This window comes from Alligator mississippiensis, chromosome 14 (genome assembly GCF_030867095.1).
Source record: "Alligator mississippiensis isolate rAllMis1 chromosome 14, rAllMis1, whole genome shotgun sequence".
Lineage (NCBI taxonomy): Eukaryota > Metazoa > Chordata > Crocodylia > Alligatoridae > Alligator > Alligator mississippiensis.
The window spans coordinates 23063161-23090127 of record NC_081837.1 but is presented as its reverse complement, the minus strand read 5'-3'; the positions used below and the strand labels follow the sequence as shown (position 1 = coordinate 23090127).

At 45.6% G+C, this 26967-nt stretch overlaps 1 long non-coding RNA gene across 1 annotated transcript; it reads right to left on the bottom strand.

Moving 5' to 3' along the window:
• Positions 1-778: 778 nt before the first annotated feature.
• LOC132244833 (uncharacterized) lies at positions 779-26267 on the bottom strand. Its single transcript, XR_009456680.1, has 4 exons — positions 25102-26267; positions 7638-7780; positions 6227-6422; positions 779-1543 (listed from the first exon to the last, which is right to left on the bottom strand). It is a non-coding gene; the product is annotated as an uncharacterized LOC132244833 (long non-coding RNA).
• Positions 26268-26967: the final 700 nt, after the last annotated feature.

Below are 26967 nucleotides of genomic sequence, written 5' to 3'. Positions count from 1 at the left end.
TTTCATCCATTGACTCAGCGCATGACTATGGGCGAAGTCATTTAACCATCTCCGTGCCCCATCTTTAATGAGAACAATGATGTCTATGATACCAGCTTCACAGAGATCATGCTGGATTAAAGTGATATTCTTTGAGTAGAGCTACTGGTGTACAGTCATATCATCATTCAGAATTTAAATGCCTCATGGCAAACTAGTTGTTATTGCCCAATTTAAACAACACTGCACACATCAAAAGCTCTAGTCCACATACTCTCTAAGCATTGATCACGTCAGTGAAAACTCATTGATGCAAGCACCTTATCTGACAATTGTGGCTGACTATCTTATATTTCCCTCCCATTCCTGCAGAAAGCAGATCAAGAAGTATCTTCAATAACTTCCTACTAATGCTTTTTACATCTTCTGGGAAAGCAGGGACTCTTGTTTTTTAGTTGCACTGAGAAACAAAAATTGGCTTTTAGCTGGTGCCATTTTAGAGAGATGGGTTTCAGTGAGCACTGTCTTTTCCCATTAGCGCTGCTCTAGTGCTGCTGATAGGTGCCAGATTGACAACTGCAAACATGGCAAAAGAAAGAGATAAGTCCTCTGTGTATTCACGAGATATAGGTAGGAAGACATGTGGCAAGCTCCCCCAGCTTGCCTTAGTCTGGTTCCACAAGCACAGCACCCTGGGGTAACTCTTTGTGACAGATTTCTTTTTTTTTTTTTGATTGAATACTACTAAAGATGCCAGTTAGAGGATTACCAAAACCCCAGCTGAAGCCACCCATCAGCTGCTAAAATAGACACATAGGGAAGCTTTACCTTGTGGACCATCACAAGACATTAGCTTTACTTCATCTCTGAGAAAGCTCAAGTTGGATTGTAAAAGCCTCTGCACCAGGACAAGCTTGATCCCCTTCTTCTGCTCAGTGAAGTCTCTCATCTGAACATTTTTCACCCGAGAATGTGCAGTTTGGGGTCAACTGAAATGCTTGATGAGTTCCTGTTGATTTCAGTGAAACATTTCCCTCTGTTAAAATTACATTCCCCCTGCCCCCCTGCCACAAAATCCCGACTCATTTTCACCTTTTCCAAAATGGTGTTTTGTTACGAAATTTAACAACTTTGTTTTGTTTTGTTTTTTAATGTTGCTTGGCCTGAAACTTTTTTTTTATTTTTTCTACAATTTTGTGTTTGGATTAAACATTTCAAAAGGTTTTGCTTTCAGGTTAACTCAAAAGAAATAGGTGGTCTCCTAATACACACACTATTCTAACACCAAATTCTACCTTCCTCCTTGAATAGTTGCATTCACTTTGCTGGGATTTGCAATAAGAGGTCTGAGTGACAGATATGGATAATTCCCACTGAGTTTCTAGTTTTACCACATGGGAGTTTGATGTCCGGTGTCCTAGGAAGTGCACAAGTAGGCTCACTGATACTCCTATGCAAATGCAATATGACCTAGCAAAATAAACCCTGGACCTGAGTTTAGTTTCCAGCCATGACTCGGGTTTGTTGCATGAATCCGGGCCTCTCTGCTCTTTGGCTTCTCCATCTGTATGGAATAGAAATGCATAGATTAACCTCCTTTGGAAAAGTGCTTTGAAATGTATATAAAACTAATATTATTAATGTTCATGAACTTAAGACTAGCTGGGGCATTAAGCCATTAGAGAAGAGGGACCATAGAAGCACTGCCAGAGCATATAAGCACAATAAAATCATCATTAACCTCTCTTGACCCCACTTTCTCCCTCTGCAAAATAAGTACAATCATCTGAGCTTGCTTATGGGATACAGCAAATCTTACAACTTGCAGAATCATAGATAGTGAGACTGGCAAAGACCTCAGGAGGTCACATCTAGTCCAACCCCTGCTCAAAGCAGGACCAGCCCCAGTTAGATCATTCCAGTGAGGGCTTTGGCGAGCTGGGCCTTAAAAACCTCCAAGGATGGAGACTCCACCACCTCAACAGGTAACCTAAATTGAAGGAGGAGAAAGTAGAAGGATTGTGGGTTAGGTTACATGGGGGGCAAGGAAAAAGGGATTTGGTGGTAGGGGTCTTCTACAGACCCCCACACCAAGGGGAAGAAATAGATTCAGGGCTCCTGAGGCAGCCCTCGGAGACCATAAAAACTAAGGAGGCGATAGTCATGGGGGACCTAAACTTCCCAGACATCTGCTGGGAGACACAGACAACAAAGTCCCACCATTCATGCACATTCCTATCCTGCATACAGGACCTCCACCTGATGCAGGAGGTACACAGTCCCACTAGGGGGAATGCCTTACTGGACCTGGTATTGGCAATGGGGGATGATATGGTAGGGGACCTACAGATCGGTGGTCACCTGGGGGACAGTGATCACCAAATAATAGAATTCATCATTAGACATCGAGTGGGTAAGGTAACTAATAGGGTGAAAGTGCTAGACTTTAGGAAAGCTGATTTCAATGAACTCAGGCTATTAGTCAAGGATGCACTGCAGAGTAGGAGTTTTGAAGAGATGGGAGCCCAGGAAGGGTGGCTGTGCCTTCAGGAAATGATCCTTCGGGCACAGAGGGAGACGATCCCGATGCGAGGAAAAAGAGGGAAAGGGGCCAGGAGGCTTCCTTTGCTGACTAGAGAAATCCAGGGCAGCCTATGGGCTAAAAGGGGAGCATATAAAAAGTGGAAACAGGGGGAGATTACCAAAGAGGAGTATACCTCCTTTGCTCGCGCTTGTAGGGAGGCAGTTAGATGGGCCAAAGCTACCATGGAGCAGAGGATGGCATCCCAAGTAAAGGATAACAAAAAAAAAAAAAAAATGTTTTTTTTAGATATATAGGGAGTAAAAGGAAGGCCCAGGGAGAAATAGGACCCCTACTAAATGGGCAGAAGCAATTGGTGATGGACAGGGGGGACAAGGCTGAACTCCTCAATGAGTTCTTTGCCTCAGTGTTCCTAAGTGAGGGGCAAGACAAGGCTCTCACTGGGATTGTAGAGAGGCAGAAGCAAGGCACCAGACTGCCATGCGTAGACCCTGAGATGGTGCAGAGTCACTTGGAGGAATTGGATGCTTTTAAGTCGACAGGTCCAGATGAGCTCCATCCGAGGGTACTGAAGGCACTGGCTGACATCATTGCACAGCCACTGGCAGGAATATTTGAACACTCATGGTTCACAGACCAGGTCCCGGAGGACTGGAAAAGAGCCAATGTGGTCCCCATTTTCAAGAAGGAAAGGAAGGAGGACCCAGGCAACTATAGGCCAGTCAGTCTCACCTCCATCCTTGGCAAAGTCTTTGAAAAAATTATCAAAGCTCACATTTGCGAGAGCCCGGCAGGACAAATTATGCTGAGGGGAAACCAGCATGGGTTCATAGCAGGTAGATCATGCCTGACTAATCTAGTCTCTTTTTATGACCAGGTTACAAAATGCCCTGATGCAGGAGTAGGGGTTGACATTGTATACTTATACTTCAGGAAGGCCTTCGATACGGTATCCCACACCATACTGGTGAACAAGTTAAGAGGCTTTGACTTGGATGACTACACAGTCCGGTGGGTGGCAAATTGTCTAGAGGGTCACACCCAGAGAGTCGTAGTGGATGGGTCGGTATTGACCTGGAAGGGTGTGGGCCGTGGGGTCCCACAGGGCTCGGTCCTTGGATCGATACTCTTTAATGTCTTCATCAGCAACTTGGACGAGGGAGGGAAGTGTACTCTGTCCAAGTTTGCAGATGACACAAAACTGTGGGGAGAAGTGGACACGCCAGAGGGCAGGGAACAACTACAGGCAGACCTTGACAGGTAGGACAAATGGGCAGAAAACAACAGAATGAAATTCAACAAGGAGAAATGCAAAGTGCTGCACCTAGAGAGGAAAAAATGGCCATCATACCTACTGCCTAGGAAATTACCTGCTTGGTGAAATGGAAGTGGAAAGGGATCTTGGAGTCCTAGTGGACTCCAACATGAACATGAGTCGGTGGTGTGACAAAGCTAATGGCACTTTATCGTGCATCATCAAATGCAAGACGAACAGATCCAAGGAGGTGATACTTCCCCTCTACCGGGCGCTGGTCAGACCGCAGTGGAATACTGCGTGCAGTTTTGGGTGCCACACTTCAAGAGGGATGTGGATAACCTGGAGAGGGTCCAGAGAAGGGCCACTCATATGGTTAAGGGCTTGCAGGCCAAGCCCTACGAGGAGAGACTAGAGAACCTGGACCTTTTCAGCCTCCTCAAGAGAAGGTTGAGAGGCGACCTTGTAGCTGCCTATAAATTAATCACGGGGACACAGAAGGGAATTGGTGAGGTTTAATTCACCAAGGCACCCCCGGGGGTTACAAGAAATAATGGCCACAAGCTAGTAGACAGCAGAATTAGACTAGACATTAGGAAGAACTTCTTCACAGGTCGAGTGGCCAAGGTCTGGAATGGGCTCCCAAGGGAGGTGGTGCTCTCCCCTACCTTGGGGGTCTTCAAGAGGAGGTTAGATAAGCATCTAGCTGGGGTCATCTGAACCCAGCACTCTTTCCTGCCTATGCAGGGAGTTGGACTCGATGATCTATTGAGGTCCCTTCTGACCCTAGCATTTATGAATCTATTAACCTATTCTAGTGCTTCACCAGTCTCCTACTGAGAAAGTTTTTCCTATTATCAAACGTAAACCTCCCTTGCTGCAACTTGAGACCATTGCTCCTTGTTCTGTGACTGTTTGCTCCATCTGACTATCTGCTCCATCCTGCGACCATTGCTCCATCTGACATAGTGGTGATAATCCTGGGAACATCTTTATGCCCAGTACTGGTGAACAAAAATACGATGAGCCAACAACCTAATATAGCTCAGTATAGGGTGAACCCCATGCAGTATGGATATAAGTTCAATTGGCCTTCACTTCGCTTCGCACAAAGAGCATGTACAACATTACCAGTCCAATTGCCATTTTGCATGATTGGCTCCCTACTCTGAAAAGCAATACATTCTCCCAGACCATTCAGGTGTTTCTGCTCCAGGGCCAATCAAAATGTGAAAGCGCTGAAAAAGAGCAAATATCTACGCCAAGGTTATTTCTGCAAAAACAATTCCTCTGCACAAACACAGAGCACCACTGAAACATGGTCACCCCTGGCATGTGCATTTAAAGCCTTGAGAAGAATAGCACCACAACAGAGCACATCTTAGGGAGCGTTCAGCACTTTGAATGCTTAATTTAGTCCTATGCTCTATATAGAATGCATGTGAACATTGACACACATCTGTAAAGCCTGGTAGATGAAATTACTTAATGACATTAAAATGTTTCAGATATCTGAATAATTTATCTTCTACTCTCCCGACCCCCAGCTTCTACTGATCTACTTCTGCCAGCACATTGTCTGTAAGGTCTCAGGCACCGGCATGATTTTGACAAGGAGCAATTCTTTTTTCTAAATAAATAAATAGATGAGTGAGATGCTCTGGCAAGGGCTATCATGATGTCACATGATCACTTCTAATTCAGTTTTCCAGGGCATTTTTTTATAAGCTTTCATAAACTATCTCCCTATTTGTCCAGGGGTGCTTTGTTCACAGAGACTGCAAAAGGCACTCCAAGGGAAGTACTGAACACAGGAGGATGAACTCCCTCTTGAGGGGGTTGCTTGCTAAACGCTGTTGTGAAGAGCTGCAAACAAATCCCATTGTCAGAACTAGAACCGAGCTATACCGGCACATGCCTGCGACTGGTTGTTGGACTTAACCTGTCTGATTTTCACTTGCCTTGAAGCCTCATTTGCTTATACATTGGTACAAAATGCTACAATCCCAATTCAGAAGACGATTTTTTTAATTAAATTTGTATCCGAGGCCACCTTAGCCAAAACTAACTCCAAATTCAAGAGTCCAGACCCAAAAGTGGCCCTACTACCAGCAAACATCTTCCACCCACATCTGGGGCTTCAGAGGTTTCCAAAACCTTTGGTGGGCATCCTACTTGCAGGCCCAAGCCCAGAGGCTTGGGGTTCGGATGCTCTCGAGTTGTGCTTGCCCTTAGCCATAAGGCCCTCGCAGCAAGCAAGGGAGGAGACTTCCATTTCCATAACCTGGGCTTAAAGAAGCTGCACCTCGGTGGGTACTGAACCACGCCACAAGAGCAGCACACCAATCCCCATTCAAAAGCAGCCCTATATATTCTCCGGCAATTTAAACACATAAGGTTTAAATTCCTGACAGGACAGAGCTGACACACTTTATAATGAAAGAAATTACCATTGATTGCCTGCCAAGAGACGTTTCTGTAGGTCACGTTGAGGCCAAAGCACCAGATGTCCTCCTGAGGGATACCGCAGGCAAGAATGGATTCTCCCCACTCGACACTTTATTCTCTCCAAGTCACCGCTGTGATCTCAAGCTCAAGAGAGCGACCCAGGTAAAGGAGAGGGAGAAGCCGGCTGTGCACATGTTGCTGGGTGACGGCACATATTTAACAGACACAACACCCAGGTAAAAATCAAGTAGGCAGCACTTGTGCATAGGTGATTATTCATGTGAGACCTACCACCAACAGCTAGACAACTTAAGATAACAAGCTATCGTATTGCGTTATTCACCTCCTTTACATCGTTTCCCTATCCTGTTAGCATAGCACAAGGCAGGCAATTATTTCAAGCAAAGGGCCAGTTAACGAGTTTTGGCAAGCCATCAAGGGCTGCATGACGGGCAGCCAGCGGCAGATAAAGATTATTTTTCTAATTTTTTTAGGGGACCTTTGGGCCAGATAGACTGGCTTGGCAGGCTGCATTTTGCCCACCCCTGGCACAGCAGAATGCAAATCCCAGTGCAGGATGGCACTGGAAAATAAAGAGAGTGCCTGAGTGAGTACTGGCAGGAAAGATTTCCCTGGAAACATGACATTGACAAGGAAAGTCTGTTTTGACAAAGCAAATTTGTCCTGACAAGAATGGTTCCATAATAACCCCAGGTTCCTTCTGCAGCCAGCAGCACAGGCAAACACACCCTACAAGTTTAGAGAATTGAGTCGTAGAGAAGTCCTACTTATTACATCACAAAGATGCCCCTATGAGTAGGAGCGCTCAGAGAAGCACAGCACATGCATCAAATCATAGAAAATGGGGGTTGGAAGGGAGCTCAGGGGGTCACATCTAGTCCAAGCCCCTGCTCCAAGCAGGACTAGCCCCAACTACATCATCCCAGCCAGGGCTTTGTCAAGCTGGCCCTTAAAAACCTCCAAGGATGGAGGTTGCACCACCTCTCTGGGTAACCTGTTCCAGTGCTTGCAGAGGTGGTGCCAGCACAGCCAAATACATCCTACAGTGCTAGAGACCAAATCACAGAGCACTCCTGCTTGTCCCATCACAACGATGTCCCTACAAGTAGGAATACCCAGAGAAGCACGGCACGCTCAAGGACACAACAACTCAATAATGACTTTTCAGTCTGGCTATCAACACCGAGACTGACTTAATCATGCTGCTCCGACCCAGCTGCTCATCATTTCAGCTCACTCTGCAATGATGACACGCAGTGGCTGGCTACCTCTTGGCACAGACCTGGCATGGGGCAAAGGAATGGTTTGCTAAAGTCATTTTGAGGCATGGAGGGTAACGGTAGAGGGCATTTTCTGAAAACGGGCTACGTTTTAAAGCTGATGTTCACTTACGAGTCCAGGGACAGAGGTCTTGGGATACGCAATTCTTTCCAACTTGAGCAACTTGGTTCTCTGTATTCTCCGTCAGTTTTGAATGCTGACATCAGATCCTCCCAGCATCCACAAGCATACGTGATCATATTCTCCTGAGAAGCCTTTGGAGAACAAAGCAAAACACCTTATATTATTGCTTATCCAGCAGCTTACGTCAGCAGCTTATCCCATTAACCATGGCAACTGCACATCGGGATATGCCCTTTCAAGTGCAACCAATACTGTGGAATGGATAAGCAATGTTCAAACCCTCTCTTTTGCTATGATGGAGACACACAAGAAGTCTTATACTACACAAACTTCTCCACAGATGAGCCACTGTTTTGTCTCCAGGGGCAGTTCTTGTGCACCTATGACCTACTTACCCGAATCTGGACTTGCAGATGAAACCCTCTTTTTTAGTCCGTGCACAAAAAAAAAAAAAGAATCTTAGTAACTGTATGCTTCTTTAATTTTTTCCACAAATCAAGCCTCGGGTATTTGTCCCGGTTACAATTCATGATTTGCCCCATTCATAGCCAGTTCCAGATGCTGGAGAAACCCCTCATGCCAACAGGATGAAGAGCCAGGAGCCATCAATGTGCATGGAGGGAACATAACTCAGTTGCAGGAATGGGTGCATGGGAGCTTTGCCTTGTTTCCCCCAAAGTCTCTGCCTTCTTGGTCAGCCATGGGTTTAACAGATTTAAAATATCTATTAAAATTAGCACCAGGACTCGGGTAATTCCGCTAGAAGGAAAAGTGGCCATTCGAGCTAACACAATGAGGTCTGCTCATGCTCGCCTTGTAGAATGAGTTAACTGACAGCTTTAACCAATCCCACTTATTACATGCTTGGAAAACACTCACTATAAAGTGCAGATCCCTCATGCCCTGCAGTAAAACACAGGTCCCAGCTAACTCAATTAGCCCAGCATGGTTGTTCCTGGGCAATGTGCTTCGTTTGTGCACTACAACACATGCAGAAGCGCCATGCAAAAACTGAAAAGCTCTATTCAAATCAGGCTGACCTTGGGGATCTCTGCAGATTAGACTGCAGGGAGAGCACACCGGTCAGCTGTAAGAGAGACAGCAACTGTGAAAAAAAGAAAGCAGTACATGAATTGCTTTCATTTGTCCGGGTATAAGGAGAGAGGAAAACAGAACCTGAATGGTACAAAAGAGTGGACAGGAGCCAAAAACTTAAAAACACTAAGCCATGATTGCATCCAATACTTTTGGGAACACAACTGCTGTGCTGAAAAGGACAAAACACCTATTGAGTTCACAAAGATATTTGCTTCGTTAAGTACTACAGCATTTGGTCCTTTGGAGTTAGTTCTGCAACCAGACACAGCTCACGTGATCCTGAAGGGACGCTGCCATTGAAGGGGCCTTGTAGTTCACCCAGCAAGTTCAAATCATCATTGCAGCACACCCTACAAGTATTTTGTGCAGCACAGCAATAGTACCGAGGGGAAAACCAGGAGGAATTGCCACAAACTCCTGGAAGATGGATTCAGGCTCAACCTTAGGAAAAAGTTGTTCACAATCAGGGAGTCCAGACTATGGAAAAAGATCCCTCCAGAGGTGGTGCGATCAGCCAATCACCTACCCTGTAAACCTTCAAGAGGAGACTGGATGGTCACCTTGCTGGGGTCATTTGACCCCAGTTGTCTTTCCTGCCTGGTGCAGGAGACTGGACCCGATGATCTGCCAAGGTCCCTCCAGCCCCTTACAAGCTATGAATCACGCACAGACGCTCCAGCTGGGGAGTGAGGCAGCAGTCTGTACGCCAGTCCGTGGCTGAAGCATTCAGGTTTTTGAAGCACTTCCAAGTGAAGCACTCATCAAATCTCAGGGTGGGACAGGCACAGATTTGGCCTTCTGCACCAAGCCACTTTGACAACCCGATTCAATGTGAAATTTGCTCTTTGCAAACATTAAAGTCCAAGGCATCCTATTAATAGGGTTCAGCGTGTGTAAGTCTGCATGACATAGAACAATACTAATACTCACACACTCAAAGGGCTGGATTAAACACACACACACTTTTCAAACTCTTTATACAGATAACACTCAAATGCAACTGCCTGCCACCCCAACACTCCCGCACATATGCACGCACTCTCCACTGTGCTTTGCTCCAGGAATACTGGCACATTTTACAGTGGGGAGTGGATGCCATCTGGGTACATAGGCTCAATTAACACGTGTTGACTGGGGGGGGGGGGAGGAAGAAACACACAAGCATCCTTCTGATTTCTACTTGGCCTATGCATTGTACTATAAGGATACCAAATAAGAGCAGGGCCCCACGGCACTAAGTGCTTGATATTATAATTGGTCTCTGGCTTAAGCTCCTTATGAACTACATAGACAACAGATGGCGAGAGTTAGAGAAACACAGAGAGAAGAACTGACTTTCCCCTGGATGACAAAAGCTGCAGGGCTGATAACAAAATCAACATCTCCTTAGTTCACGCCTGTCCTCCGTCCCTTCAACCACTCTGCATTCAACAGGGACTTGCAGATTGATATACTGATCAGTAGCTCTATTAAGTAAAATAGCTTTTCTGTTCCAGAAGCCTTTGCAAGAGGTCTATTGCTGCAAGCATTTTGATCATTAAATATCAGTACATAATCTCTGGTTGTATCAATCATCTACAAAGGGTTCCTTCCCTCTTCCTGTGTTGCATTTTTTTCTTTTCCAAATAGTTGTAAAGGATGCTTCTGATGATTTTGTAAATATACTCAGACCAACTAATGGTGTATTTATTGCCCCCCACTCCCGCCCCCCCTGCCAGCATATTTACTTTTCATCGTAGGTCTTTATAAAGGACATCAGTATCTAGATTCCCTTTTACAGGCTGGGAATTAGGCACAATAAGGCAATGTGATTTATCCACCACTTAGCAGCAGCAGTAGATTCACCCTTGGTCTCCCCTAAGTCTGGAAGTTCATAGGAGTTGGGTACCGAACCTGCCTAGCAGGATTTTCCAACAGCATCTGCAGATTTGTGTGTTAGGCACCTAAATCTCTTTGAAAAACCTGATCATCCATGCTCCAGCTCTCCATTATACCATGGTAACAGTACTTCACAATCATTTACATAGATATCCTCATCCAGGAGAGGCAGGGAGGTGCTAGATACCATAGTAATGGAGACTGTATAACAATTTCTGAATTCAAAACAAGATCCACGGATCTGGATTAGGTCAACTGAGTTCTTCATATCTTACATGCTCTTTCATATCTATACTGGTGCCAGCTCCCCTGCAGAACAGGGAGAGGAACAAGATAAACTGGTACCCAGTCTCAAGGTACTTCTCCTCTTGCTGCCAGTTGCTCTTCGCTTTGAAACATCAAATCTCACATAGTAACAGCTGCAGTTTGCACTCCCCCTCTAGTTAAAGACAAGCCCTGCAGTGGATCTCCCAGAGGTTACAAGAACAAGAACTAATGTACTAAGCTGCTTGAATAAGAACATAAACAATGGTAGAAAGTAATGGGCTGAGACAGAGACCGCTCACCATTATTATCCAGCCACAAGTCCAGAGCACAGGGCTCTTGCACTAGCATGAGTCATTACTTACTTTTTAATTACTAAGTGCAGTTTTCAGCACTATTTTAATAAACAGATTTTTTGGGTTTTTTTGTGTTTTTTAACAAGGATGGCTCTGGATGTTCTCAGTATAGCATCCTGTCTTTACCGGAGATGTCTTGCTTGCTGCAAGCGAAACTAACCAACTGGAATATTGTGCTTGTGATATGGACATTTTGACCGGCTTTGTTATGCAACACCCAGCACATATTTTGTCTTTGTGGAAACTCCCTCCCCTCAATAACAGCAAATCAACAGCTCCCTGCCAGATCTCTGACCTGCCTAGATCTTGGGCAGCCTGCTTGGTTGCGCACAGGCTTTTTCATTTCCTTGATCACTGGTGCCAACACAGATGCACGAGAGGCCAAATCATACCACAACCACTTGGTACCTAAACAGCTTATTTCATCTAATGATCTCAAAGCATTTCACACACCTTGAGTAATTAAGCTTCACAGCAGTATGCGGAGGCAGTTAAGTATTATTCCCATAGAAAAAAAATGGAGGGATAAGGATGAATTGAAGATGACAGTTTAATCACAGACCCCCAGAGCAACTCCAAGAGCATTTGACCTTTGAATTCTACTTAGGGACCGATATGTCCCTCCTTGCCATGCCCTTCAGATTCCTGTTCAAGACCTGCATTGAACAGAGAGGTTAAAACACAGTCAGCCAAAGCCACCAAATTTTCCCAAATCAAAGCCAGAAACAATAAGTTACTCTGGGATCACTCAAACAAATGAAACTTGGCCCAAATTCCTGGCCCTCAGCAGAGCTTCCCATTTGTCATTAAAGGAGAAAGCATATCACTCCCTACTGATTTCAGATAGCATAGGGAAAGTTTTTCTGTGCAGATCTATTAATAAAGTATAGCTTGCTGTTGCTGTTACTGTATGGTTTCAAAGAGCGACAATTTTCTGCCAAGCTAAATTCAGGAAGTGGCGGGACATACATAAGGAAAACTACGTCCAAAACGGAAAAGGGAAGGCGATTCCTATCCGTTGCGACAAAAACCTAGATAGGGCACAAAACCACCTAAGACGATGGCCTTGAAAGTGTAGAATCCAAACTAGGAGGTGTATTCAGATCTGCAGTTTTTCAGGCATGCTAACGTTAGCAGGACATCAATGTACTCCAGCTGAAGAAAAGTAGGAACACCGGTCTAGAAAGGCATCCCAAAGCCCTTATTTTTCTTTGATGAGTCGTTTCTGACAAATTGTGCTAAACGGTTAAATTTAATTTAGTTCCTGCAACAAAAAGTAAAATTGAAAAGCAATTTGTCTATTATGTCTGAGAAAGTACATTTTATATACATGTAATTATTTTAACTATTCATCACAAAACTTCAAAGGCAGCCCTCACATGTCATAAATCAAAAACCTTCAGGGCAAATGTCACCAAACCTAGTTGTTATTAAATGCCACCAGTGTTCAATTATCCCTTTTGTTTTATTTTAACATCATCATATTGACTATTAGTCTTTTAAATTAAAGGTGGCATCTCTGGGAAAGAATGATTGTCTTTTGCAAAGATGGTAATGTTTAAAGTACATCAAAAGGAGCTGTATATTTCAGTCCCGTATAAGACTGAAATCCATTATATTGCAATGGGGGAAAATATACATGGGCACCAAGAGTCGCTCAACAAAAGATTTCTTTTGGTGCCCAGAAAAATGAGGGTCAGGCAGCAAACATCACAAAAATATGTATAGGGCAAAATGCAAGGTTTCCCCCCCCCCCCACGGGGACCTTTAAAAAAAAAAAAAAAAAAGGTTGTTTGCTTGTTTGTTTTAAATGTAGCTGTTTATGAAGAAACCAAGGGAAATAGTCCATCAAAATTAAATGGACTTCCATGAGATCAGGTACAGTCATTGGCGTTATTAAAAATATAATCGCACCTACGTATTACATGCTCGATTGCAGTGCTATTGAGTTAGGCACAGCACATGCAAATCAAAAGCTTTCATGCCACATCCACAGGACAGACCAAGTACACAAGGGAAATTACGGAGCGACAAAGTGGCTCGTGTAAGAAGGTGAGTAGCAAAGCTGGGAACAGAAAACCAGGTTTCCTTACTCTCATCCAGTACCCTGTGAAATAGGTACTTTGCCTCTGATTGAGTTTCTTAGCTTAAACATTTCAGTATCAATCCTTCAATCAGATCCTCACCCAGAAGCCCTTGGGCTTCAGTGTCAATGTGAGTGGCCCATTACAGTCACCCCATAGCCCAAGCAAGTCAGTGAGGCGCCGTACACAGAGGTTTAAATTGACTTTATGGATCTGGGCTGCATTTTAGTTGTGTGTAAGTGTCTAGACTGCATGTGACTGTGACTGTAGAAAAAGCTCACGGCTTTCTCAGCAAGTTATGTAAACTAGGGTTAATATAATGTCAGGGTTAAATGAATGTTTGCATTGATAAGTAGATGAGAAATCCCAGTGCTTGCAAGCATTGTATGAGCTAATTCCAAATCCTGACTTGCAAATATTTACAGAGCTTTAGCTCACTCAGTAAATACTCACAAATCATTTGTAACTCACTACTTGATGTAAACTGCAGTTTTCATACAGTGGAATTCACTGACAAAGAGCAGCTGCACTTCCTCACTGTTTTTCTGCAAAGTTGCGAAGCAAGGTGGTATTTATGCACCCTAGCTTCATCACCATACCATGGTCTAATGCTTCACAGCTTCTGTCCAATCCTAATCTAACTTGAGCAAAATAGATGAGTTTTTAAACTGATATTTCCAAGCAGGTTTTCATCACTGCTCCTCCCTCACGCCATGGCAAAAGACAGTTGGAAGTACGGGACTTACCACTGGACCCTTCACTCTTTGAAGAGTCTTGCTAACTTAGTGGCCCCACTCGTGGTGGGCTGTATTATTCAAAACCAGTAAATCTAATACAAAGTGGAATTCAGTGACTCCCATATCAAACACTCGGTCACATTTCACATTAAAAGCTTTTTTGGTAAAAATGTAATAAATGAATAGATGCTATACAGTTGATAAAATACACATGGCACACCGAAGATGCTTTTAATTTATGTGCATCAGAAGCAAAGTGTTATAAATAGTTATAAAACCCAGCAGATCAACAGATGGCTCTTAATGGGCCCTAAGTGTCAAGACTGGTTCTAAGGGAGAAGGTACCTTCTTTAGCTACCTATGGCCCATATTTTGTAGGGACTTATCAATCAAAATTAGTGCCTTGAATTGGGCCCAGAAAGCTAGGGCAGGCTCTGGAGCAGCAAAGCAATGTACCCCCAGTGAGGCACTCACATCAGAGGGCAGGCCCCCATATTTTTCACCAGGTGCAGCTGCTGGAGAGTCATCAATGGCAGAATTACATAGAAAACACAGCAGCAGTCTATTCCCTAGGTTATGAAGGTGTGGACAATGGTGGCCAGATCTGACTCGGCAAGAAAGGATCAGAGCCTTCTCACTGGGTGGTGGCGTAAAACATTTCTAGCAAATGCCATCACCTGAGCATACAGGTGTGGGCAAGGATCCAGGAGTGCCCCAAGACTGTAAAACTGAGTCAAAAGGGGAGGTCTGAACACCATCAAGAATGGGCAATCCCTACGCTCTGCGGGTTGACCATCAACCTCTTGTCATGCACAGAAATCAATTGAACAGGCTTTTACTATCAAATCAAGGGGGAAATGTGAAGGGAGTTGTTGTTGTTGCTGTTTTACTTCAAATTACTTTTGGGGAAAAAATACCATATTGTCTTTGTGGAGCCTTTTGCTATGAACAAAGGAGGGAGCTGTGATAACGTGCACAACTGCAGCTCTTCTGAAACGTAAAGGACCTCTCTATGCGCGATACTGAACGTCTAAGATCTAAGCCCTACAAGGAGAGACTAGAGAAACTGGACCTTTACAGCCTCCGCAAGAGAAGGTTGAGAGGCGACCTTTTGGCTGCCTATAAGTTCATCATGGGGGCACAGAAGGGAATTGGTGAGTATTTATTCACCAAGGCGCCCCTGGGGGTTACAAGAAATAATGGCCACAAGCTAGCAGAAAGCAGATTTAGATTGGACATTAGGAGGAACTTCTTCACAGTTCGAGTGGCCAAGGTCTGGAACAGGCTCCCAAGGGAGGTGGTGCTCTTCCCTACCCTGGGGGTCTTCAAGAGGAGGTTAGATGAGTATCTAGCTGGGGTCATCTAGACCCAGCACTCTTTCCTGCTTATGCAGGGGGTCGGACTCGATGATCTATTGAGGTCCCTTCCGACCCTAACATCTATGAATCTATGAGGATTTGTTCAGAATTAAGCTACTACCAAGAACGCGTACAGCGTTCCTCTCCAAAATGAAAAGCATAAGTGAAAATGAATCACCATTTTTAGAGGATCCAAACCATTTGGCAGGTATAATAGAAACAGCATCAAAAAACTGTTGACATTTCCTTAGGACTGCTGCAGAGGTAAACTTGCAATAGCGATTGATTTGTTGTTTTCCCTCCAGGTATCTATACATTATTTAATGTGACTGAACATTTTTAAACCCATTTGTTGTGTTTCTGAAATATCGATGCCTTTTACAAGGTCGAGACTTCTCCTGTAAACCTCACTTCAGTGTATAAAGTGTATTGGTCTAAAATACTATAGATTAAGCTATACAAGAAAGAAATCAAGGAATTTTCTTAATAGACAGGGTGACCTTTGCACTGCTTGTGTGGGATAATCTTTGTCACACTTCACTTCTCCCCGAACTTTCATGCTTATTTTATTTCCCTTTCCCTCCCTATGCAAAGGCCTCTCTTTCTTCCGAAAAACTTCATCTCCTGTCACCCTTGAGAAAAGAGTTTGCCACGAGCAGGAAGCCAGGAATTGCCAGTCTAGGTCCAACCAGCAGGCCTTTGAGTCAAGTGGCCTGCCTGGAACAGTGGCCAGTACTAGCAGTTTAAGACAGCTAAAGAAAAAGTTTGGACAGGTAAAGAAAAGACATAATGGACAAGTATGTAATAACCTGACCCTGACAAAAATGTCTTTCCAGCTCCATCAACCGAAAGGGTCAATGTGCTTCCTGCAGAGTGTGCATTGATATTTCTGCCAAGGTATTTACAGCCAGACACCACTGTGGAGCTTTCCACTGGTATTGGCATTGCAGTCTCACCTAGACGGCTCTGTTAAAACGAAGCTCCTGCTTCAGTGGGTGCTATATAACACAAAAGCCGTGCCTCCCAGCATGTTACAAGACCCAAACCTGAACATTTTTAAGCATTTCTGCAGGTAACAAGTGGCAAATTTAACTGAGTTTCACTTATCCTTCCAGGGATCTAGGGAAGAAAAAAACCCTCTTGCCTTGCATGCGTCTCTCCTATCTTTGTAGTGCTGGATTCTGCTTTCAAAGTTATGACACTGAGCAGATAACTGGGGGCTATAAAAAAATGCTAAACAATGTGCTTGCATTCACTTCCATGTACTAGGCACCAGAAAATTGGGGTGCAGCTGCTATAAAACAGAGAACGGGTTCAATTGTACTGTCACCGAGGCTGCTAATTGAGTCCTACTAGCCACAGTGAGAGCAGGGAGGGTATTTTCCTCACCAAGAAAACGAACAAAAAACTCACTTGCAACAGCTTAGGTTAAATGGGGGGGGGGCAAGGAGAAAGGTATTTGGTGGTAGGGGTCTGCTACAGACCCCCCACACCAAGGGGAAGAACTAGATTTGGGGCTCCTGAGGCAGCTCTCGGAGACCATAAAAGCTAAAGAGGCGGTAGTCATGGGGGACCTAAACTACCCAGACATCTGCTGGGAGACACAGACGGCAAAGTCCCACCATTCACGCAGGTTTCTAACCTGTGTACAGGACCTCCACCTGACACAGGTGGTACACAGTCCCACTAGAGGGAATGCCTTACTGGATCTGGTATTGGTAATGGGGGATGACATGGTAGGGGACCAACAGATCCGTAGCCATCTGGGGGACAGCGATCACCTAATAATACAATTCTTCATAAGACATCGAGTGGGTAAGGTAACTAGTAGGGTGAAAGTGCTAGACTTTATGAAAGCTGATTTCAATGAACTCAGGAGATTTGTCAAGGACACACTGCAGAGTAGGTGTTTTGAAGTGATGGGAGCCCAAGAAGGGTGTCTGTGCCTCAAGGAAATGATCCTTCGGGGACAAAGGGAGACAAAGTGGAAAGGGACCTTGGAGTTCTAGTGGACTCCAAGATGAACATGAGTCGGCAGTGTGACGAACCCATCAGAAAAGCCAATGGCACTTTATCATGCATCAGCATATGCATGACGAATAGATCCAAAGAGGTGATACTTCCCCTCTATCGGGCACTGGTCAGACCGCAGCTGGAGTACTGCGTGCAATTTTGGGCACCACACTTCAAGAGGGATGCGGATAACCTGGGGTGGTCCAGAGAAGGGCCACTCGTATGGTTAAGGGCTTGCAGGCCAAGCCATATGAGGAGAGACTGGGGCACCTGGACCTCTTCAAACTCCGCAAGAGAAGGTTGAGAGGCGACCTTGTAGCTGCCTATAAGTTCATCATGGGGGCACAGAAGGGAATTGGTGAGGTTTTATTCACCAAGGCGCCCCTTGGGGTCAGAAGAAATAATGGCCACAAGCTAGCAGAGAGCAGATTTAGACTGGACATTAGGAAGAACTTCTTCACAGTTAGAGTGGCCAAGGTCTGGATTGGTCTCCCAAGGGAGGTGGTGCTGTCCCCTACCCTGAGGGTCTTCAAGAGGAGGTTAGATATGCATCTAGCTGGGGTCATCTAGACCCAGCACTCTTTCCTGCCTTTGCAGGGGGTCGGACTCAATCATCTATTGAGGTCCCTTCCGACCCTAACATTTATGAATCTATAAGCTCTATCCAAGCGTGGGAGAAAGTTCATTCCTGCTTGCCTTCCTAATATAAACATGCTCATCATGCTTGCCTTGCACAGATTTCACAGCCCTTTAACACAGTTGAGCCACCTTTGCAAAAAGGGGCAACTGAAGCATGGAATACAGGATTGAGCTGACTTAAATGAGAACTGGAAAGGTATCCCGCTGTCTAACTCAGTGATGCACCATGCTGGACTCCATGTGCTGATTTACCAACTCAGGATTGCCTGTGAAATGCAATTGGGGGCAAGCAGTCTAAAGTACGAGGCTGTCTAAACAGGGATCTACCCCATTTGCCAGATGGGGTTTTCTGTGACCACTGCCAAATGGTGAGCCCTGGGATTTTGGCATGGAATAACCTGGGGGCTGGGGGGAATGCCACCATGAGCAGCCTGCAATTTTTCCCCTCGCTTCAGCAGGAATTAATTAGATCCCTATGTCTAAAATCAGAGAATCAAATGAGAGAGAATGACACATTCACTTACATTCCTAGGGCCATTGTCTCCTCCAGCCTTTTTCACCCCAAATCTGATCCTCTGTCAGTAGTTCATGTCTCTAGCCTCCTTGGGAGAATGTAGCCTCTTTGTCCTGTTATGAACTTGTTATCCCAAGTTGGGACACTGAGATATGCAGAGCCCAAGTGACTTGCTCAAGGCCATAAGTGAGGGCTGTTTCAGAGCATAAATGGTCTCAGATCAATGGAGCTGCAGTCACAACCCCTGTTACTCAGCCCCCTTCCCTCATACAAATCCTATTATGTGCAAATCTGCAGTCCTCTCCACCTGCTCCTATCATGCATTGCCATTTACGGTAACCGTGAACCTGCAGTGTCACAGTACCGCACTTCTACTTTCCTGACCCACCTGTCTATCAACTCGCCTTAGCCCACATCCTTGCCACTAGTTAGTGAGTGCTGACAGCATGCACAGCCCTGCACAAAACAAAGATGAAGGCCTGGGTTTTGCCCAGAGGAGTTTACGATTTGAAGATGCAAGATGCAAAAAAAGGAAAATGTACATCACAAAATCTGTCAAAAGGGATTTGATGAGAGAAATTCACTGGCGCTAGATCAATCCACCCAAGCTCATCACAGTTATATCTGAGACCCGATGAGAGGTCACAGATGCTCAGGATGCAGGGATGTCTCTCAGCTGTGAAGCTTGAATGGGTGCTGTGCTAAGGTTGCAAGATCATTTCCTTGCTTGAGATATCTGACATTTTTGTATGTATTAACCAGGGCTATCCAGCAACATTTCTTGGGTGGTTACAGCCAGCAGAACTCTAATGCTGCACATCAGTCCTACACAGGCCTCTTATGTTGCTATCCCCATTTACCTGAACATCCATAGGATGTTTTTGGCAGCAACAGAGCTAAGACTGTCACTCAGTGACAAGCACTATACATAACTCCATTTAGTGCGAACACAGTTCTACCTCCCCCTGCAGCGACGTTTCAGAGACAGGCATTGTGATGGAAATGTCATCAGTTGAATAATGCACAGAAAATTCTCCATTTTCATGTTAGACAAGGACTTGCTCAAAAACTTTGAAACTCTGGGAAAGATCCCCACTTTAATGAATCAGCAGAAATTCAGTTACCATCTGCTTTATTTTGTTCTTTTGTTTTACCTTTGGACTTGCCCTTTCAAGTTGCTGCATTTCCCTTGCTGTAAGCTGCCCCGATCCTTCCTTGGAAAGGGTGGCATGCAACTCAAATAAAGTGGTTGTAAGCAAACACACACTTGCACTTTGCCTTAGAGAACTCAAAATTGAGGTTTTTGGTGGTCCGATGCATACATCACACAACAAGGTACTTGGGGCTTTTCAGATTTCTCTCAACCTGGGCAGTGAACCCAGCATCCCTCTGTCCTGAAGGCTCTTATTACCGCAAAGTGCAAATGAAACTTGATTAGAAGGGCTAATCTGATTTTAAAAAATAAGGGGTATTTGGGGTGTCACATGCTAAGGCGCTCACTCGAGGCAGTGACTGTCTGTCTGTTGGGAAGCTCCTAAAACAGGGCCAAGTTTTTGGGCAGAGTGCCAAGAACACCCACAACTTCAACTTGTAAGATGTTGGCATGCCAGGGATGGATAGCGGGGGAGCCTGATCCTGGTGGCCAGACAGCCTCGGACCATTCCCTGCCATCCACCCAGAGGCACGCATGCCAAGCAAAATGTCTTTGAGTGCCACACTTTGGCACCCGTGCCGGGAGTTGCCTACCCCTGTCCTAAAAGTTGTGTCAGCTCCTCTGAGTTGGGCAGGGTCTGGAGACAGATACAGATATAGGCAGTAACTCATTAAGCCAGGGGTTTTCAACCTCCTGGGGCCATCATACCCCCGGTGCCTGGTCGAGAAGGCAGGAGTCCCCCAGCGGCCAGACGAGCGGGGGGCCCCCCACGGCAGATCGGCGAAAAGTGCCCCAGGTTGAAAACACCTGCATTAAGCTAAGGCTGCTGCTCCCTTGCTCCGGCTTTCCTGACAGAGCCTGCTCGGTAGCGTGAAAAGCCTTTATTACCAATGCAAGCAAGGAGATGGAGTCCACCCACTCCGTCAGGGCCGGACTAATGCAGAGCAAACAAGGCACATGCCTCAGGCCCTAAGTGAAGAAGGGGCCCAATTGTGCTTATTTTACATACTAGAGTGAAAAAAAAAAGCCATATAAATATACAGTATTAAGCAGGGGGCCACGAGTTTGTTTGCCAGGGGCTTGCTAAAGGGTTAATCCAGCCCTGCACTCCTTGTCTCTCAAACAAGTGATAAGCCTTTAAGGGCTAGAGTCCCCTGTCAAGTAGAAAACATCCTTTGTTTGTAAGGGCTCTCAGAAGCACAAAGGCAAGCTTAGGAAATATATTACGGGCGAGATTTCTCCCAGGACTGAGCAGCACCTGGAGTTTGGGCAATAAATGTTGCTAATTCCTGAGAGCCTTGCAAGATATGGTGGCTTTTGCTCCCCACCCTTTAGAGTCGCAGCTCCAAGAGCGTGAGAACATCCTGAGGTTTCAAGATGTCTCCTGCACCGAAATCCATTCCCAGCCCTGGGGCAAAGGTTGGAAAACTTCTGAGCCCTAACAAACCAGGGAAATCAAGACAACCACACACTTAGTACTCGTTAAAGCTGCCTTTACACACACACGTATACTAGTAGGCACACACGTATACATACACGTGCATATACACGCACACTCCTGTATACATACATGCATGCATGCACATGCACACCCACACACATGCACCCTTTGCTCTGGAAACCATAACCAGACACATGCTTGTGTTATGCTTTAGAGAACACAATTGAAAGTCCTCCGACAGTCCAATGTACACATCACTCAAAATGCTACCTCGGGCTTTTCATATTTCTCTCAGCCTGGGCAACGCAGCCAAGTCTAGGCCAATCTTCAGCGCTGCCACATGCATTTGAAACCTCATTGGCTAAGGCTTACCTCCCCACATTCACCATGTGTGCACAGTGCCCGTTGCTCTCTCAGGTCAGTCAGGGCAGATCACCAGCCGTCCCACAAACCAAAGTCTCCAGTCAGAGGGCACAAGTGAAGCCCAGACATCCAGCTCATTACTTGAACAGAGGAAAATGGCACATGTACACCCCAGACTTGCTTGCAGCAGGGGAAATTGGGGAGCCTGGTTGTTGGGGAGCTTCTCACAGTGGCTTGGACCTACAGGCTCATCAGCTCCTCTGGGCAGGGCAGTGCAGGAGACAGATACAGGTGTAAGCAATAAGTGGTTAGGGTCAGCCTCCTGCCACCCTCTCTGGGATCCTCCCCAGAGGCTGCTCTGCCAGCACAGAAAGCTTTTGGCAATGCAGCAAGGAGCTGGAGTCACCTTGCTCACTGCCTGTCTCAAATAAGTGATTAGTATTTAGTGGCTAAAATACCCTATCAAGGACAAAGCCCCTTTAGTCTGCAAGGGCTGCTCAGGGCTCACAAAGGCAGGCTTAGGAAAACAGGATATGGCTTTGATTTCTCAGAGGGCTGAGCAGCACCTCCAGGTCTGGCCTTAAGTGTTGCTAATCTTTGTGACGTTTGTAATATGTAGTGGGTTTTCTTGCCCCTTCTTACATTGCCAGCTCCTACAGGCCCAAATTATGTGTGATTTTCTGCCTTCACTTGAGCAACCACACACTTCCAGCTGTGGGTGCAGGCAAAAGCTGGAAAACTTTTGAATCAGAAAGGGCCAAATGAAAAAGAAAGATACAGACAGACAACCACAAGTCTAGGGCTTGTAACATTTTAATTTTGGTGGTGGGTGAAGGGGCAAGGGAGGGAGTGAGGAGCTGGCCTCACCACCTGCAAGCACACACATGCTTGTGCTATACCTCTGAAAATTCAAAAGAAAAAAAAAAAAAAACAGTTAGAGTCAGAAGTAGCCATCACTCAAAGTGGTACCTTGGCTCTTTTTTGGATTTCCCTCAACCTGGATAATGAAATCAGTGTCAGCTCTGTTCAGTCGACTTATCAGGGAGTCCTGCTGTGAGCATTGGATCCTTTGCTGAATAAGGCTTTGTCACCCCAAATTCTCCCCCTGCCTTGCCCATTATACACCTAAGTCAACAGAACATGCCCACAAACCAAAGCCCCTTGCCAGAAGGGGCAAGCAAAGCCCAGACCTCACACTGGGTCCATGGACCAAGGTGAACAGTACCCACACACCCCAGAATTGTTTGCAGCAAGGTAATTGAGGATAAAGCACAATTTGTATCACAACAGGCACCAGCCCAGCTTTAGTGTATTTTGGGTGTCATGCATTTTCGGTCCTCTCTCTGCCAGCATGGAAAGCCTTTGCTAATGCAACCAGGTGCAGTTCACTTGCTCGCTGTCTCTCAAATAAGTGGTTAGTATTTCATGACCAGAGTACCCAGTCAAGCAGAAATTCCTTTTAGTTTGGAAGGACTAGTCAGGGTTCAGAGAAGCACAAAGGTAGAAACACTGTAGGCGCATCCACACATGCTGGCACGTGCGCTTGCAGCAGCTCAAATAGGAGCAGCACAAATTGGAGCAGGGGATTTTTGCTTCCATGCATGCGCCTGGACATGCACTTTTGTGTGGGGCAAGTTGTGCCACTTGGGGCAAAATGACCCTGCCCAGGTCCTCCCAGATCTGCAGCCAAGGAGAACTAAAGCCAGGGGCCAGCACCTGTGCTGCCCCCAGCAGTATGTAAACCTGCTCTGGCACACAGCTCAGGACTATTTGCCCTCAGGAGCTTCTGAGGGCCAGGCAGGTGGTGTCTCGGGACACTACCCCTTGTGCCAGCTGGATTCCTGAAGCAGCTGTGACCTGGAGTGGCCCCTGCCCCCTCTACCCATTGCAGCAGTCTGGCAGCAGGGGCTGCTGCCTGGCTGTGACCTGCTGCCACCTGCAACAGCATCCGCCCCCTTGGACCTGCAGCCCCATGGCTGTGCACCTGCCAGACCCAGATGGGGTGCCCCCGGTCTGCCATCTGGGCAGCTATCACCCAGAAAATATGCTCCTTGCAGTGGCCTGCATTGAACTGTCCAAGTGTGTCCTCTTGGCCCCAAATGGCCAACAGGTCAGCCACCTCGTCTGCCCTCCAGCTGGATCCCCAGTGCTGGCCCTGGACAGGCTCCTCTGCCCCCGTCTCACCACCTGAGATCCTGGTGTTCCCTGTTTAAAAATTGTAAACTCTCTGATAAGAAAGCCAAATTCTCTCTTTAAAATACCCAAACTAGTGTTCTTTCGCTATCAAAATGAAATGCCACTATAGAGAGAGAGATTGGTTGGGCAACGTTTTATTGATCTGTTTACAAGTTTAAAGCAATTTGGAAGCCTACCAGTGCCTCTATCATCATCATAAAATACATTCTAGATATCTATACACATCAGCATTTACTTTTGGCTTTTTTGTCATAGAAAAAATCAGAGCTGCCCCTACCCCCTCCGCTCACCAGGATGTGCAGGGCTGAATATGCCCCTCCCTCTCAACCCACAGCCTGCCCACAGCCTGCCCCAGCATGGAAACCCATGGCTAATGCACAAGGAGATGGAGTTCCTGAACTCCCTCTCTCTCTCACAGCTGGCTAATATTTAGTGGCTAGAGTTCCCAGCAAAGTAACAAGTCTCCTTCATTTGTTAAGGCTCCTAAGAGACACAAAGCCCAGGGGCAGGCTTAAGGGGATGATATTTTTCAAAAGCCTGAGCAGCTATGGAATTTCTGTCTATATGTGTTGCTAAGTTTTGCAGTATATTGCAATATATTTTTACTTAGTCAAGATCCTAGGATTAAAAGAGACTCTCAGGATTTGCTTATAGCCCTGCATGCAGACAGGAACTAAAAATAAAAACCCTTTTGAATCTGAAAGGAGCAAAACTAAGAAAGCAAATGAAGACAACCACAGGCTTCGTGCCCCTTGAATGACGGTGATTTTTTGTTGTTGTTGTTTGTGTTTGGTTTGGTTGGAGGAAGGGAAATGAGAGAGAAAATGAGGGCCTGACTCAAGAAGTCTAGCCAAAGACAAGTTCATTATGCCTTAGAGAATTTAAATTAAAGTGCTTTAATATTTCAAGGTACACATCGCTCAAAACACCAGCTTGGCCTTTTCATATTTCTCTCAACCCAGGGGATAAAACTAAGGGAAACCAATGTCACTTCTGTTCAGTCATATCCTTAGCACTGCCACACATGCATGTGAAATCTTGCTGAGACTAGCTGAATAAATAACCGCCTTGAGAAAAAGTCATTAGCTGTGTTTTACTCCATCCTCCCCCCAGTACATGCACACCTGCACTCCTGTTGCTCAACCAGGCAAACTCAGTAGGATTTCACTGACATGCCCTCTGACTGGGTGTGCTTTTCAGTGGGCTCAAGCACAGTGCAAAGCAGTTCAACATCACCTAGACCTAGTAATAGTGTTTGCATCAGTGGACTTGAACCTGGGACACAAGTCTGTACCACAACAAGTCCAAACCTCTGCAGGTCTGGTGTGTTTGGGGTATGACATGCTTTAGGTACTCACTCTGGAGGCACCAGCAAGCCTGGCTGTTGAGGAGTTCCTTGCAGTGGCTTTGTCAGCTCCTCTGAGCAAGTTGAGGTGTGGAGCCAGGTAGACACAAGCAGCAACTCCTTAGAGTCAGCTCTGGGCTTCCCTGGAAGAGGCCCCCAGGCCCCTCTCCATCACCAGGTGTGAGCAATAGCTCATTAAAATTAGCCTGCTTCACCCACATCTGGGCTTCCCTGACAGAGGCTGCTCTGCCAGCATGGAAAGCCTTTGCTAATGCAGCAAGGAGATTGGGTGAACTAGCTAACTCCGTCTCAGATAAGGGATGAGTATGTTATGACTAGAGTACCCAGTCAAGTAGAAGAGCCTCTTAGTTTGGGAGGACTCTTCGAAGTTCAAAGAAGCCCAAAGGCAACATGATGGGTCTGGTTTCACAGAGGACTGAGCAGCACCTCCAGCTCTGGTTATACAGGTTGCTGACTGCTGTATTCAGCAAGAAGGCAAAGTATAATAGTAATAATAACCATATCCCTCAGAAAAATAGTAAGTATATCATGGTTAGAGCAGCTTGCCAGATACAAAGTGATGGGAGTTTCTAAGGGCTTCAAAAAGCTTAGGGCCAGGACTACAGAGTGACATGGGTCTGATCTCTCAGAGGAGAGACTGGCACCTGGAGTTTTAGCTGTAAGGGTTACTAAGTTTTATGCAATTAGGTTATTTCCTCTTGCAGCCTCAGCTCCAGGAGAGCTATGACTACGTAAGGTGCTCAGCCTTCACTTAGAGCAAAACACACTTCAAGCTAGAGAACATGTGAGCTTTCAAAGGGTCAAATCAAATGACTCAATAAGGACAACGACAGATGGACAGCCAGAGTGCCACAGCTAGACCTGGAGCATTACAAAGCAGGCAGCTAGAGAAGTTACAGATACATGCTGTCTGTGTACACCCCCACAGATATGCAGAGTCCTTTAGTCACCTAAACAGGCTCATCAAAATTCATGGAAGTCAAGTCCCTGCTCAAGGGGCACAGGCAAAGCACAGACCTTCTTTGCTGCAAGATAAATACTAGCTGCACAAGAACAAATTATTACAAGCAAAATGCAGCCTGGAACTGTTTGTACCCCAACAGGAACAAACCTAATTAGTCCCTGTGGACTATCACACACTCACACTGAAGTGCTTCCATTATCACCCCTGGGAGAAAGGAAGCACTCCTTTCTGGCTTGGGTTTATAAGTGAACTGAGCTGCTCTCAGAAGAGCAGCATGTGCCTCCAGGTACAGGTGAAAGCAAAAGGTGGTTAAGTTCTGCCTCATATGCCTCAGCTGTGTGCTTTTGTGCCCAATACTTTTCTTCTCTGTCCTTCCTAACACAAAAGGTGGCGAGTTCACCAATTCACTGTATTGTTCAAAAAATGATTCATGTTTAGTGGTGAGAATCACCTTCAAGGTAGAAAACAGACTAAGATGAAAAGGCTCCAAGGGGCTCTAAGAAGGCCGAGCCAGACTTGGGAAAATTGTATATGCTTGATTTCTCAGGTCAGCACCTGGACTTCTGACATTAAGTGTTAGTTTTTGCTCTATGTATGTATGTATTTATTTATTTGATTTATCCCACAAAAGGCTCAGGGCAGTTTACAGTAACAGCAAATAAGTCATTTTATATGTATAAAATGCCTAGCACAGAAGTTCAGTACACATAAACCTCTTTCAAAATGGCTGAAACCAGTTTAAGATAAATCTGGATGGATATAGTATCAAACATAATTGATTTAGGATAAATCGGTTTATTGAACTTGTGTCCCAAATCCCCTCCAGATATTATATATATATAGACTTATTTGCTGTTACTGTAAACTGCCCTGAGCCTTTTGTGTGATAAATCA